Consider the following 13,942-nt stretch of genomic DNA (forward strand, 5'->3'; position numbering starts at 1 on the left):
GACATCTTATCTAAAATTGTATCTGCACAATCAGCAACTGTCCAGGCCTCAACCTGTAGGTGACCATGATTGGCAAACAAAATACCACGGCTCGGACACCCCTTCAGGTCGCGAAGGATCCAAATAGTTGCATCAAGGTGAAGGGTTCGAGGAGAGTGCATGAATTGACTTGTGACACTCACGGCATAAGCAACGTTATGTCTAGTCATTGATAGACATGAACTTCCTAATAAGTCACTGATAGTGACCAACGTCTAACAATTACTCCCCTCAAAATCAGCCAACTGATGATTTTGCAGAGTATGAACCGGATGAGCGCCAAGTTGGCTAAAAGGAGAAAACAAGTCAAAAACATACTGCTATCTTTAAGAGATAATCAAAACAACAATAAAGTAGAAGAAGATGAAGAAGAAGAGAAGGAATAGGAGGAGAGAAAAAGAAAGAGAGATGAAAGAATACTTTCATCCTTGCACCACATTCTATTTATACTAACAAGTTTCAAAAATTACACACAAGCCCCTAACATTATATAAGTGATAACAAATAAGTCCCTGACAACACTCCCCCTTTAGTTGGTGCAAATATATCTATTATGCCCAACTTGACTAACATATTTTGCATGCAAGTCTTGCTCCTTAGTCAAAACATCAACAACCTTGAAGTGCTGATCAACTTCGATGTGCTTTGTCCTGTCATGTTGAACTGGATTGTGGGCAATGCTAATAGCAGCCTTGTTCTCACAATACAAATTTATTGATTCACAAATAGGATAACCCAACTCATTCAACATAGTTCGTAGCCATAACAACTCACAAATTCCATGTGTCGTGGATTCGAACTCAGCCTTTACACTAAATCTAGCTACTACAGACTGTTTCTTGCTTCGCTATGAAACAAGATTTCCTCCAAAAAATGTGCAATATCTCGAAGTAGATTGCCGATTTGTCATAGACCTTACCCAATCAGCATCCGTATAGGTTTCAACATGCAAGTGGCCATGACTGCCAAACAATATCCCCTTACCAAGTGAACCCTTGTGGTAGCGAAGAACATGATGAGCTGCCTCAAGATGAGGTGTACGTGGTGCATGCATAAGCGTAGGCAATATTCGGACATGTGAGAGATAGGTAAATCAGTCTCCCAACTAATCGCTGAAATCTTCCCACATCATCTATTGGTCACCATTCACATCATTAAGCCTATGGTTCTGCTCAATGGGAATATCAATAGGTTTAGCTCTAAGCGTACCGATTTCAGCCAACAAATCGAACACATAAATGTTAACATATATAATAGCCACGATTTATGGAATGACTTACCATATTAGCAGATATTTGATTATGCATATGTTAGCATATGTGATAGCCACGATTTATTAGGTGACTTACCATATTAGCAGAGATTTGATTATGCTACAGAATATGCTATGATTTGATTTATATTTGATTTTGTTTCCTTTCTTGTAATATGAGCATGTGTTCTTTTTATCTATAAATACTAGAGCTATGAATGAGTGATTAATCTCATTCAAGCCTTTACACAATTCTCTCCTTTTTCTTCTATATTGTATTTCTACTTGGTATCAGAGCCAATACCTTTCCACACCTTTCAGCAACCTTGCTACTTGTGTGACAGCCACCTTAGGCTTTTTGTGACATCGTGTGACGTTGCCTACACATGTTTTTCTGTTTTGTTGTTTTGCGATCGAAAACATGTATTTTTAAGTTTTACAATTTCTTTTTTACTCTTCTAGGGTTGGGTAAATTGGGATAGTTGGTCTCCAACACCTAGAAGGGCTTGGGTAAAATTTTTTTTAGTCTACAGAGAGGTTCCGGATATTAAGGAGGTTGTCTGGCTATATGTAAGCGGGCAGCGCTTCTTAAAAAAAAGTATATATTTGGATTTTTCGGGAATGGTCTGAGGAGACATTGTTATTGTTTATGGTCTGAGGAGACCCTTTGATTTATTAATTGAATTTGTGGTTTTTTGGAGTTTTTTATTATCGTGTGACAGATTGTGACAGATTCAGGTCTTCGACTGTTAATTCTCTCAGCTCAAGTTCTGTGGGTGGTGGTGCTATTTTTCCCACCAACTCATTAGAAAATCCAGTTCTTCAAATCATGAAAGTGAAGTTGGATGGCTCCAACTATTTGATTTAGGCACAGTTTGCTAAGATGTTCATTGGTGTCAAAGGCAAGATTGGCTATAGTACTGGTTCTGAGAAAGAGCCAGTTGAGTCAGAGAAGGCATATTCATAGTGGTTTGCAGATAAAGCTATGGTTATGTCTTGGCAAGTCAATTCGATGCAACCAAACAAAGCCGTTGGCTATATGTTTATGAATACTGCTAAGGAGATTTGGGATTCAGTTCAACACACTTATTTTCAAAGGCAGAATAATGCACGGATTTTCCAGTTGGGGCGAGATATCACCAGGATTTCTCTGACAGTTTCAAGTTACATTGCCAAGCTTCGTGCTATTTGGGAGGAAATGTCATATTATGATTCCTTCCACTCTTAGAAGGATCCAAATGATGCAGTTTTATATGCAGGGATTGTGGAGAAGAATCGAGTGTTTCAGTTCCTCGCCGGGTTGAACGACGAGTTTGAGTATGCTCGTGTTCATTTATTGGGCTTATATTTATTCCGTACTCTTAAGGATGCATACTCCTATGTGTTGCCAGATGAGAGCCGTCGGACTCATCCATTAGGTGTTGCTTTTGTTGATCGTTCTGCTATGGCAGTTCGGGTTCCTAACCTTTTAGGAACTGCACCCTCCCAGTCAGTTCATAAATCTACCACCGGTCCTCCTCTGGGACGACAACGTGGATGGTGTGACCATTGTGGAAAAATTGGGCACATCAAATCTCGTTGTTATGCTTTACATGGACGCTCACCGCATCAGAAACAACAGCCTCGATCCTCTTCACATTCTGTACACAACCAGTCTCATTGTAACCTCCTGACAACTCTGCTTCTACATCTTCTGCTACAGTTACCTTAACTCAAGTTGATTTGGACAAGTTCAAACAATTCTTCAATGAACGCATTATGAGATTCTGAATTGACTCCGTCCAGAACCTCCCTCAATCTTAACGCAAGGACTTTAGCAATGAGCTTATACATACTCCCGATCAGACTAATGGGTCTAAAGTCCTTTACGTTAGTTGCCCCTCCTTTCTTGGAGATAAAAGCAATAAAAAAAGTATTCAACGACTTTTCGAATCTCCCATTAGAATGGAACTCATGAAAAGTGCCCATAACCTCCTGCCTAACCACCCCCCAGCTCTCCAAAAGGAACCTCATAGTGAAGCCATCCGGACTTGGAGTCTTCTCACCATTACAACTCCTCAACGCCATAAGAACCTCCTCCACCGTAAAGGGTCTCTCAAGCCCGTCCCTATCCTCAACTGAAATAGAATCAAAATGAATACCATCAAGACGTGGTCTCCAATGAAGAGGCTCAGTGTACAACATTTGATAGAAAGAAACGATCCTCGTACGCACTTCCTCCTCAGAAATCAACATTGTTCCGTCCACACACATCCGCCCTATATGGTTGCCCCTCCCAGGGCATTAGCAGTATGATGAAAAAACTTTGTATTACGGTCTCCCTCTTTGAGCCATAAGGCCCGAGATTTCTGTCGCCACGAGATTTCCTCCATAACCGCAATCTCAACACATTCTACCTGACAAGCTGCTCTCCTATTACGTTGAGGCTTAACAAGACCACCCACTGCTTCCAATCTGCCCAACTCTGCAATGTCAGTAAGGGCCTATTCTTCCTCCATTCCAGATTACCGAACACCTCCTTATTCCATTTTTTGAGCTTGTTTTTTAGAAGGCGAAGCTTTCCTACTAAAATAAAACTCGAAGTTCCCACCACTATGTCCTCCTACCAAGACCACACCAACCCTTGAAAATCCACCGCTCTAAGCCACATGTTCTCAAATCTGAAAGGGGTACGATGTGGACTCAATCCTCCACAGTCCAAAACTAAAGGAATGTGATTCGACGTGACCCGAGCCAAAACAACCTGAACAGCGTTCGGAAACTTCTCCTCCCACTCTCCAGAAATCAAAAATCTATCCAGGCGGGAAAGAGTAGGCGTCTCCTTACCACTGGACCAAGTAAAAGTAGCACCCTCTAACGGAAGATCAATAAGCTGATGGCCATCAATAAACTCCAAAAAAAGCATCATAGCCGGAGTCCATGACCCCCAGTAGATCTCTCCGACGGGGATCTCACCACATTAAAGTCTCCTGCCACGCACCGAGAAAGCGACCACCTCCCCTTCAACCCACTAAGCTCCTCCCACAGCACAGGCCTATCGCAGTCATCCATCGGCCATACACACCAGAGAAGACCCAAGAGAAATCATCCTCCATCTCGAAAGCACAAGACAGAGAGAAGCGCCCCCTTCAAACATCCACCTTTGCCATCCATCTCCTATCCTACATGAGAAGAATGCCTCCAAAAGTCCCTACTGAATTCAGAGTCTCCCACTCCACGAAGCTATTTCCCCAAAGACTTTTAACCACACTGTCAGTCTTAGAATCAATCTTCGTTTCCTAGAGACACCAAATGAGCCGCCCATTTTCTCACTGCCATCTTCACCACCTTCCTCTTGCCTGGGTCATTGATAGCCATTTTTTATAGAATGACTTACCATATTAGTAGAGATTTGATTATGCAGATGTTAACATATATGATAGCCATGATTTATGGAATGATTTATCATATTAGCAGAGATTTGATTATGCTATAGAATATGCCATAGAATATGCTTTAGAAAATGCTGTGATTTGATTTTGTTTCCTTTCTTGCAATATGAGCATGTGCTTCTTTTTATCTATAAATACTAGAGTTGTGATTAAGTGATTCATCTCATTTAAGCCTTTACACAATTCTTTCATTTTTCTTTTATATTATATTTCTACTAGAAATGAATACCCCTTTCTTGGATCTACATACCTCAATGCGAAGAAAGTATCTCAATGGTCCGAGGTTTTTAACCTTGAAATTTGTCCCCAAGAATGACTTCATTCGATGAACCTCTTCTGGATCATTTCCGGTGATAACAATATCATTAACATATACAATAAGGGCCGTGGTGCGGTCCTGGTGCTTCTTGATTAAGAGAGTATGATCTGCTTGACATTGTGTATACCCCACTCTCTTCACAGCAGTGCTAAACCTCTGAAACCAAGCATGCGGCGATTGCTTTAACCCATACAAGGATTTATTCAGCTTGCACACTAAATTATGACGCTTAGCAAGCTTAAACCCTTGTGGCATAATCATATACACCTCTTCTTCCAAGTCACTATGAAGGAAAGCATTCTTTACATCCAGTTGATGTAAAGGCCAAGACAAATTAGCTGCTGAAGAAAGGAGGACATGTATAGAGTTCATCTTGGCAACTGGAGCAAATGTTTCTTGATAATCAATCCCATAGGTCTGAGTGAAGCCTTTTGCAAACAACCGGGCCTGATATCGTCTACATGATACTTTATTGCGTAGACCCATTTGTAGCCTACTGGTTTCTTACCCTTAGGCAATGAAATAATATCCCAAGTATCATTTTTTTCAAAAGCCTTTATTTCCTCGAGCATGGCTTCCTTCCATGGAGTTGTGCATCTGAAACACTAGAAGGAACAAAAACAGACAAGATAGAGGAAGTGAAAGCACGATATGTTGGAGATAAGGCATCATAGGATATAAACTGAGATATATGATGTTTTGTACAACTATGGACACCTCTACGAAAGGCAATAGGGACATCATGATCAACAGGAATGCTATTCGGAAAAGAATCAGGAGTGTTAATGTCAACTGAGGGATTACCTGGATCGAGGGAGACTTCTTGGTCCTGGGGTGAGTTAATGACTTGTTTTGCCCTTTTAGTATAGATAATTAGTTGCTTTCCTTGCTGCAAATCGTTAGTGTTAGGAGTAGACAGAGGCACCTCAATGAGAAGCTCCCCCTGAATGGGAACATATAATGGAAGAGGAAATTCCCCTTAAGTAGATGATGGATTCTCTACATGAATAGTAGGCCCCCCTGTAGAGAATCCCAAGCACGGGAAAAAAAGGAACAAATGGAGACAAACCGACGACAAGTGGTAGGGTTATAACACCGATACCCTTTCTGAGTGGTGCAGTATCCAAGAAAGACACACTGGATTGCCTTAGGGTCCATTTTGCCTTGCGATGATTAATGTGAACATAACAAACACAACCAAATACTTTCGAAGGGACAGTAAACAAGGTAGTGTCATGATGTAAGACAGAGAAGGGTGATTGATAGCCAAGAACTCTAGAAGACATGCGATTGATAAGGTATGTAGCCGTTAAGGTTGCATCAACTCAATAACTTTTAGGCACTCCTATCCCAATTAGAAGAGAACGGGTCACCTCTGTAATATGACGATGTTTTCTTTCAGCTACACTGTTCTGTTGTGGTGTATCGGCACATGAGGTTTGATGGACAATCCCGTTATTAGCAAAAAAGGAGGCAAGACCACCATACATAAACTCTCCTCCATTATCAGATCGAAATATTTTGAGGGGACAGCCAAACTAAGTACATACCATCTTGTGAAAGGTTTTAAAGATGGAATGAACTTCATCTTTGGTTTACATAAGATAAAGCCAAGTATAACGAGTAAAGTCATCAATAAACACAGCAAATGAGCGAAAACCAAGTAACGAAGTAGTAGATTCAGGACCCCACACATCAGAATGAACAAGCTGCAAATGAGCTGTACTTTTATTAATACTGGTAAGATAAGAAACACGTTGGCAAGAACACATGTTTCACAATTTAACTCAAAAGATTTAACAAAAGCAAACTGGGGAAGCACATGCTTCAAAATAGTAATAGGTAAATGACCGAGTCTATTATGCCATCGCATTAACAGATCTTGACATTACTATTCCTAGCACTAGATTGATTTGCAATATAACAAGAAGTTGGCCTCGCGTCCAGCAAATACAAGCCATTGTCCTCACGTCCACTCCCAATCGTCTTCCGTGTCCAAGTCCTGAAACACACAGTGAGATGGAGAAAATGTTACACTACAATTCAAGCCCTTTTGTAATGTGACAGACAGAAAGGAGTTTATTAGTTAACTTTGGGACATGAAGGACAAATGATAAGGTACGATTAGGAGAGGCAAAAACAGTGCCCTTCCCTGCAATAGAGGAGAAGGTGCCATCAGCCACTCTAACCTTATCCTAACCAAAACATAAAGTGTACGAAGAAAAAGTCAGATGCCATACCAGTTCTGTGATTAGTGGCTCCTGAATTAGTGATCCAGGGTGTCCCACCAGATAATGTGGACACATGGTGTGCCGAATAAGAGGTACCTGTCTGAGCAAAGTTAGAGGTGGAGATGGAGGCATTCTGAGTTAGCAGATGTCAAAGAGCATTAACTTCAACCCCGCACAAAGAGCTCGGTGACCCTGAGAAGGCATGACTAGCAGAAGCAGGCGCTGCAATATGTGCCATAGATAACCCCCTAAATAGACCAAACCTTGGCTTAACATTTGCATGAACATGGGTAGAAGTTGGAGTAGGGCGATCGTGTAGATTCCAGCACGTTTCCCTAGTGTGGCGCGTACGCCCACAGTGGTCACACCTCAACTTGCTCTTATCATCCTGCTTCCCTCCGTTTGGGGGGTTGGGTTTGTTTTGTTGTTGTGTAGCAAGAGCAGACACTTCAGACAATTGTACTTCTGGCTCAGGCTTAAGAGTGTACAGGCATAGACATAGCCTTCATTCTACTCTCCTCAGTTTGGATATACGTAAACACCTCTTTAGCAGAGGTAGTGGCTGGATATCTACCTAACACTTGTACCCTGGCTTGCTCATATTTGGGATGCAGACCACCCAAGAACTCATAGATTTGAATTTTTTCTACTATAGCCCGAAATGATTTAATATCAACTGCACACATAGGTATGTAGTTTTGGTAATGACCCTAACTCTGCCCATTTACCACGTAGACTGTGGTAATACGTAGCAAGAGTTTGGTCTTCTTACTTGAATCGTGAAATCTTTTGTTAAAGCTCATACAATTTTGTAAAATTACCAACGGAGGAATACGTGTCTTCCACAACCTTCCACAACTCTCTAGCTGTTTTCACAAACAGGAACCCCTTGTTGATCTGTGGTTGCATTGACTGCAACAACCACATCATAACTAGTGCATTATTTACACTCCACTCTTTGAATTCAACATCGCTCTTGGAGGGAAATTTGACAGTCCCTTCGATATGGTCGATTATCCCACGACCAGTGATATGCATACGAGTAGATTGAGCCCACTCCATATAGTTCGTCTCATCCAGCCTAACAGTCGTAATACGAAGGTCTAGATGCTGATCACTACTACCTCCTGACACTGGAGCCACACTAGGAGAAGACCCAGCTTCTTTTGAAGTCACCTCTGAGCCAAACATTTTATCAAACAGTTTCTGGGTATACACTCCTCAGAAACAAAACAACAACAAAATATGTAGAGAACCACCTCTCTAACACACAAACAACTGCAACTAGAGAGATTACTGTCTTCTGAGATGCATAAAAAAGTGACCACACAAACCCTAGAAAGCAACAAATAGACCATACCAAAATCGCGAATGACGAAGAAAAAGTTGTTGCAGAACCACGCGAACACGGAAAAACACTGATTGAGACTGCAATCGATCAAAGACAAGGCCAATTTTTTTTTTTTTTTTATCAAACAGTTGGATCCGCGATACGTGTGGATGTGATTAACACTACTTCCTTGCAAATAAATCCCATCTTGGAATCTATTCAAAACCCTTCAAACCCACTAGTGTTTACACAGACTTGCCCTAGGGTTTCAACTACACCCCCTAAAGCATTACAAACCATGCTCTGATACCATGTTGTCTTTAAGAGATGATCAAAACAACAATAAAGTAGAAGAAGATGAAGAAGAAGGGAAGGAAGAGGAGTAGAGAAAGAGAGAGAGATGGGGAAAGAATGAAAGGGTATTTTCATCCTTCTACCACATTGTATCAACACTCTAGTGACTTCGAAGGTGTCTTGATTAAGGTATTTTCCTTCAAAGATTCAATCTTTACACATTAAAACAGTCTTATGACTTCAAAGGGAACTCGTTCAAGTCTAATAAGTTTAAAAAATTACACACAAGCCCCCAACATTATATTAGTAATTACAAATAAGCCTGTGACAACACATACTTGTGCTAAGAGATAAAAATGCTAGCCTTGAAGCAAGCCACCTCAATGCTTAAGAAGTACCGAAGGGAGCCAAGATCCATAATCATAAACTGGAGGCGAAGATAGTTCTTAACCTCAGCAATCCCTGCAGTGTCATATCCGGTAAGAACAATAGTATACACATACACAATGGGAGCAACTGTCTTACCGCTTGAATGGCATAAGAACAAGGTATGGTCAGCTGTAGTCTTGATGCGTACCCAAAATAGGTTTTATAATATAGAATTGAGAATGTGCTAAGTGGGCATCAACTTTTGCATTTATAAAAGCCACAAAACACTTATACGTGAGTATATAGTGAGAATGGATCGTCCACAGGGATTTGCGGTTTGGAATCTAACTTGACATTAATGAGCGTGAGATTGAAAGGATGTTTATTTGATTGATTAAACTAATGTGAACAATGTGAATCATGCAGTGAAATTAAAACTAGATTAAATGAGAGATAAGTGATAGGAAGAGAGGCTTAGGGCATGGAATGCACCACTAAGTTCATGCAACTAAACCAAGTGCCTTCAATTAATGAGGACAACCTATTGTAATCAAAATGTGGCTACAAGCACACATCAATAATCAAGAGGATAATACAGATTGCAATAATAAGCATGGACTATCAAATTCAAGAATGAATTGTCTACCTAACTACAATTACTCTAAGGTGTAGTACAACCCATCAAGACTAAGCATAACCTATCAAACTAATTAGCAATTATATCCAAAAAGAACCATGCATGGCCATCACTAAGCACAATTACAAAAAACACTTAGTGTAGAGATTAATCCTCAATTAATTACACATAAGACAACAGGCAATCAACATAGAGAATCAATAGAAAGAATTATCAATATAAACCTTGGTACAACTAAGTTTGAATTCACAAGATCATAGCACTAATCACAATTAATAATCCCCAAAATTGAAAGACAAAGGTTTAATTACACAAGCTTAGGGCTCATCCAAGCCCTAAGTGAAGAACTAGCCACTTATGCAGAAGGTAGATGTCATCAAGGTAGCTTCACAATCCATCTCCAAGCTTTGGCTCATCTTCTTCTTCTTTGGTTGAAACCCTAGAGAGAGTGTATGAATGTAGAGAGAGAATGTCCCAAAAAATCCTAATTCTAATCTAATCCTTGCAAAATGTCCAACCCCCTTTTGCTAAAATGTGCTAATGCCCTTATATAAGTGGCTCTAGTGACCTCAAATTGGTCAGACCTCATGCACTAGGATCCTAAATGATTGCACCACGAGCTCCCCTGAATTGAGGCTTCAATTCTGTTTTTCACATATTTTGAGGCAAGTTCGATCAATCATGAATGAGGTTCGATCGATCGTGGGTTGGTGAAAGATATTTATGTGAATAAGGACAAAGGCTTGAGATATTTATGAAGATAAGGACAAGGTTTGTGATCGATCATGGAATGGGTTGGGTCAATCACAAATGATGGGAGATATTTATTTGGATAAGGAAAAAAGACATTTATTTGGATAAAAATAAGGCCTTCGATCCATCAATGGTTCTGGCTGGATCGATCATGCATGATCGATCATGACTTGGCTCGATCGATCTAAGAGGAAATTTTTTAGCTTCAGCCTCCTTTTTGCTCCAACATCTCGCTAAGACTTTGGTTGACCTTCCCAAGGCTCTAAAACATCTGAGTTAGCTCATTTCAACCTTATGCACCTGAAAAGGGGAAAAACACAAAATAAGACTAAAGTAGGAAAATAAAGATAGAATAAGGTTCTAATATACTCAAGATTAGGGTTGAAATGTGCATATTTCAGCACTTAACAACTCTGATGGAAACAAACTAGAGCATGGCAATGCCAAAGCAATCATTCCAAACTCGAGGGGATTGCTTGAGGCCATATAGGGAGCGGCGAAGACAAAAGACCATCCTGGAATGAGCAAGGGCCTGAGGGGGAGCCATATTCACCTCCTCTTGCAAGTCACCATTGAGAAAGACATTCTTCACATCTAACTGAAATAGAGGCCAAGAATGAATCATTGCAATGAAAAATAATATACGGATGGTGATCATTTTGGCAATAGGGGCAAAAGTCTCATGACAATCTATGCTTTGGATACGAGTATAACCCTTGCAAACCAATTGGGCATTATAAGAGCAACTGATCCCTCTGGATTATGCTTAACTGCAAACACCGAACGATAACCATGAATCTCTCTTCCGACAGGAAGCAGAACCATGTCCCAAGTTAAAACTTGCTCAAGTGCTTGTAGTTCTTCAGTGATAGCATCATGCAACTGAGGCTGTGCTAGTGCAGTGCAACACTAGAAGGAAGAGGAATTGAGACAATAGAAATAAGAAAACTCCAATAGGAGGGTGAGAGCACAATTAAAAACAAAATTCGAAATAGGGTAAGTACAAGAAAGTTTGTTGTTCTGAAGAGTAATAGGTTGATCATCAAGCAGAACAACAACTTGAGTAGGTAGAGCTGGAGCTGAAGGGACAGTTTGTTGGTTGTGATAGGAAAACGTATGATGGTAAAAAAACGAACAATTTCCCCTGCTGGAGGGGTATAACGAGGAGGAATAGTAGATGAGGAAACAGGAAAAGGTAGAGGAGTTGAAGACAGAAGGAGGTGATCGTTATTCATATTCAATGGAACCAATCACTTTGAGAACCAAATGAACCATTCTAGTATGGTGTATGCTCAAAGAAAGAGACATCCATGGATATAAACCATCGATTGGGAGGATTGTAACACCTGTAACCCCTTCTTCAGATTGAGAATACCCCCAAAACACACACTTCAATGCTGTGGGGTTAAGCTTTGTACGAGTCTATCCCAAGTGCTAAACAAAGCACACACCCCAAAAGACTAGTGGGGAACAAAAAATGAGATTAAATCAGATGTAGGATTGAGAGTAAAGCTGCAAAGTTAAGAACCCTAAAAGTGGTCCGATTAATTATGTTGACAGATGTATGAACTGCATCTCCCCAAAACAACTAGGGAACATGCCAATGCAGATGGCTCTAGCTGAGTCAAGGATGTGGCGATTGTTTCTCTTTGAACGATCATTCTATTGAGGGGTTTGAACATTAGTGATCTAATGCTTAATACCAAGTTCTGTACATAACCGTTGTACCTCTCCTTAAATGTACTCCTTAGCATGATTATATATGATTAATTTTTTTTATTTATTAATGGTACAACCATCCTGAGTCTGAACCATTGTCACAAAAAATTTAAAATACTATACGCCTCATTTTTTGGTCATTATGAGATAAACCCATAGACCCATGTAACATGACTACGATAATCAATAAACAACACAAAATATCGAAATCCAAGACAAAAAATAATTAGGGAAGGCCTCCACACATTTGAATAAATAAGAACAAAAAGTGCTGAAGTAGTTTTATTACTACTAGTAGGATAATTGGAATGAAAATGTTTAGCTAGGTGACACGTCTCACAGGATAAATCTGAGACTACCACATTGCTAAAAGAAGGAAAAAAATGTTAAATATCTGAAAGAAATATCCTAAATGCAAGTGCCAGCTCATAAGCTGGGCTTTATTAGATGAAACAGAACTAGAAGAGGAAACTGAGTGTGCTTAAGGTGACAAAGGAGAATCATCCAACAGGTATAGGATGTCCACTTCACACTCATTGCCAATCGTTCGCTTCGACACCAGATCCTGAAAAACACAGTGAGATGGAAAAGCAATACACTACATCTTAATTGTTTAGTAACATTACTAACTGAAATAAGATTAATAGTAAGTTGTGGAACATGAAGTGTATATGACAAAGTTGAAGGAGTAACCGATATGTGACCCTTTCTAGCAATGGAAGATAAAGAACCATTCGTGAGGCGTACTTTGCTATAGCTAGAGAGATACTATAATAGTGGAAGAAGGTGGACATACCAGTCCTATTGTCTGAAACACCAGAAACAGTGATTGATGGTGTCGAAGATGTAGATACACTGTGTGTAGATACAAAAGTACCTGAGTGGGCATAAGTGGAGGTTGGCTAGGATGATGCCTCCATTTGACTGAAGAAATGGTTGACCTTGTCCAAATCAGTTCCAGTTAAGGTAATTATGCCAGAGGATGAAGAAGCAGAGTCATCAAGACTCGACAAGGAGTACATCTTTGAAACTGAATGCGTAGAGGATCGAGGCCACATATGCTTCTGCTGTGATGTGCGTCCATGTAGTGCATAACAACGAGATTTGATGTGACCAAGCTTTTTGCAACGATCACACCACCAATGTTGTCGTCCAGGATGATGGCCGGTGCTAGAACTCTGAACCGACTGCAATGGTACGGTTTCTGAAGAGTGAGGGACACGAATTGCCATGGTAGAACGATAAGCAGAAGCAACCTAATGGACTAGTCTGACGGTTCTCATCTGACAACACATAGAGGATGAATCTTCCAGAGTAGGGAATGAAGACAAACCCAACAAATGAACACGAGCATAATCAAACTCGTTGATCAACTGGCAAGAAATTGAAAGACTTGATTCTTCTCCACAATCCCCGCGTATAAAATTGCATCCTCTGGATCCTTCCAAGACCGGAAGGAATCATAATTTGACATCTCCTCCCAAATAGTACGAGTCCTAGCGATGTAACCTGAAACTTTATGGGTTCTACTTATCAATTTTTAGCTTCTAATTCTCCGAGCTTCTCTT

General features: G+C 40.3%; 1 protein-coding gene across 2 annotated transcripts in view; it reads left to right on the forward strand.

The window, feature by feature from the left end:
* The window catches only part of LOC132268241 (uncharacterized), an 86,156-nt gene that overhangs the window by 28,870 nt on the left and 43,344 nt on the right, over window positions 1-13,942 (forward strand). The gene's annotated exons all lie outside the window — the stretch shown is intronic.

This window comes from Cornus florida, unplaced genomic scaffold, assembly GCF_030987335.1.
Source record: "Cornus florida cultivar Cherokee Brave unplaced genomic scaffold, ASM3098733v1 CherokeeBrave_3.0.0_Hap2_Chr08, whole genome shotgun sequence".
Lineage (NCBI taxonomy): Eukaryota > Viridiplantae > Streptophyta > Magnoliopsida > Cornales > Cornaceae > Cornus > Cornus florida.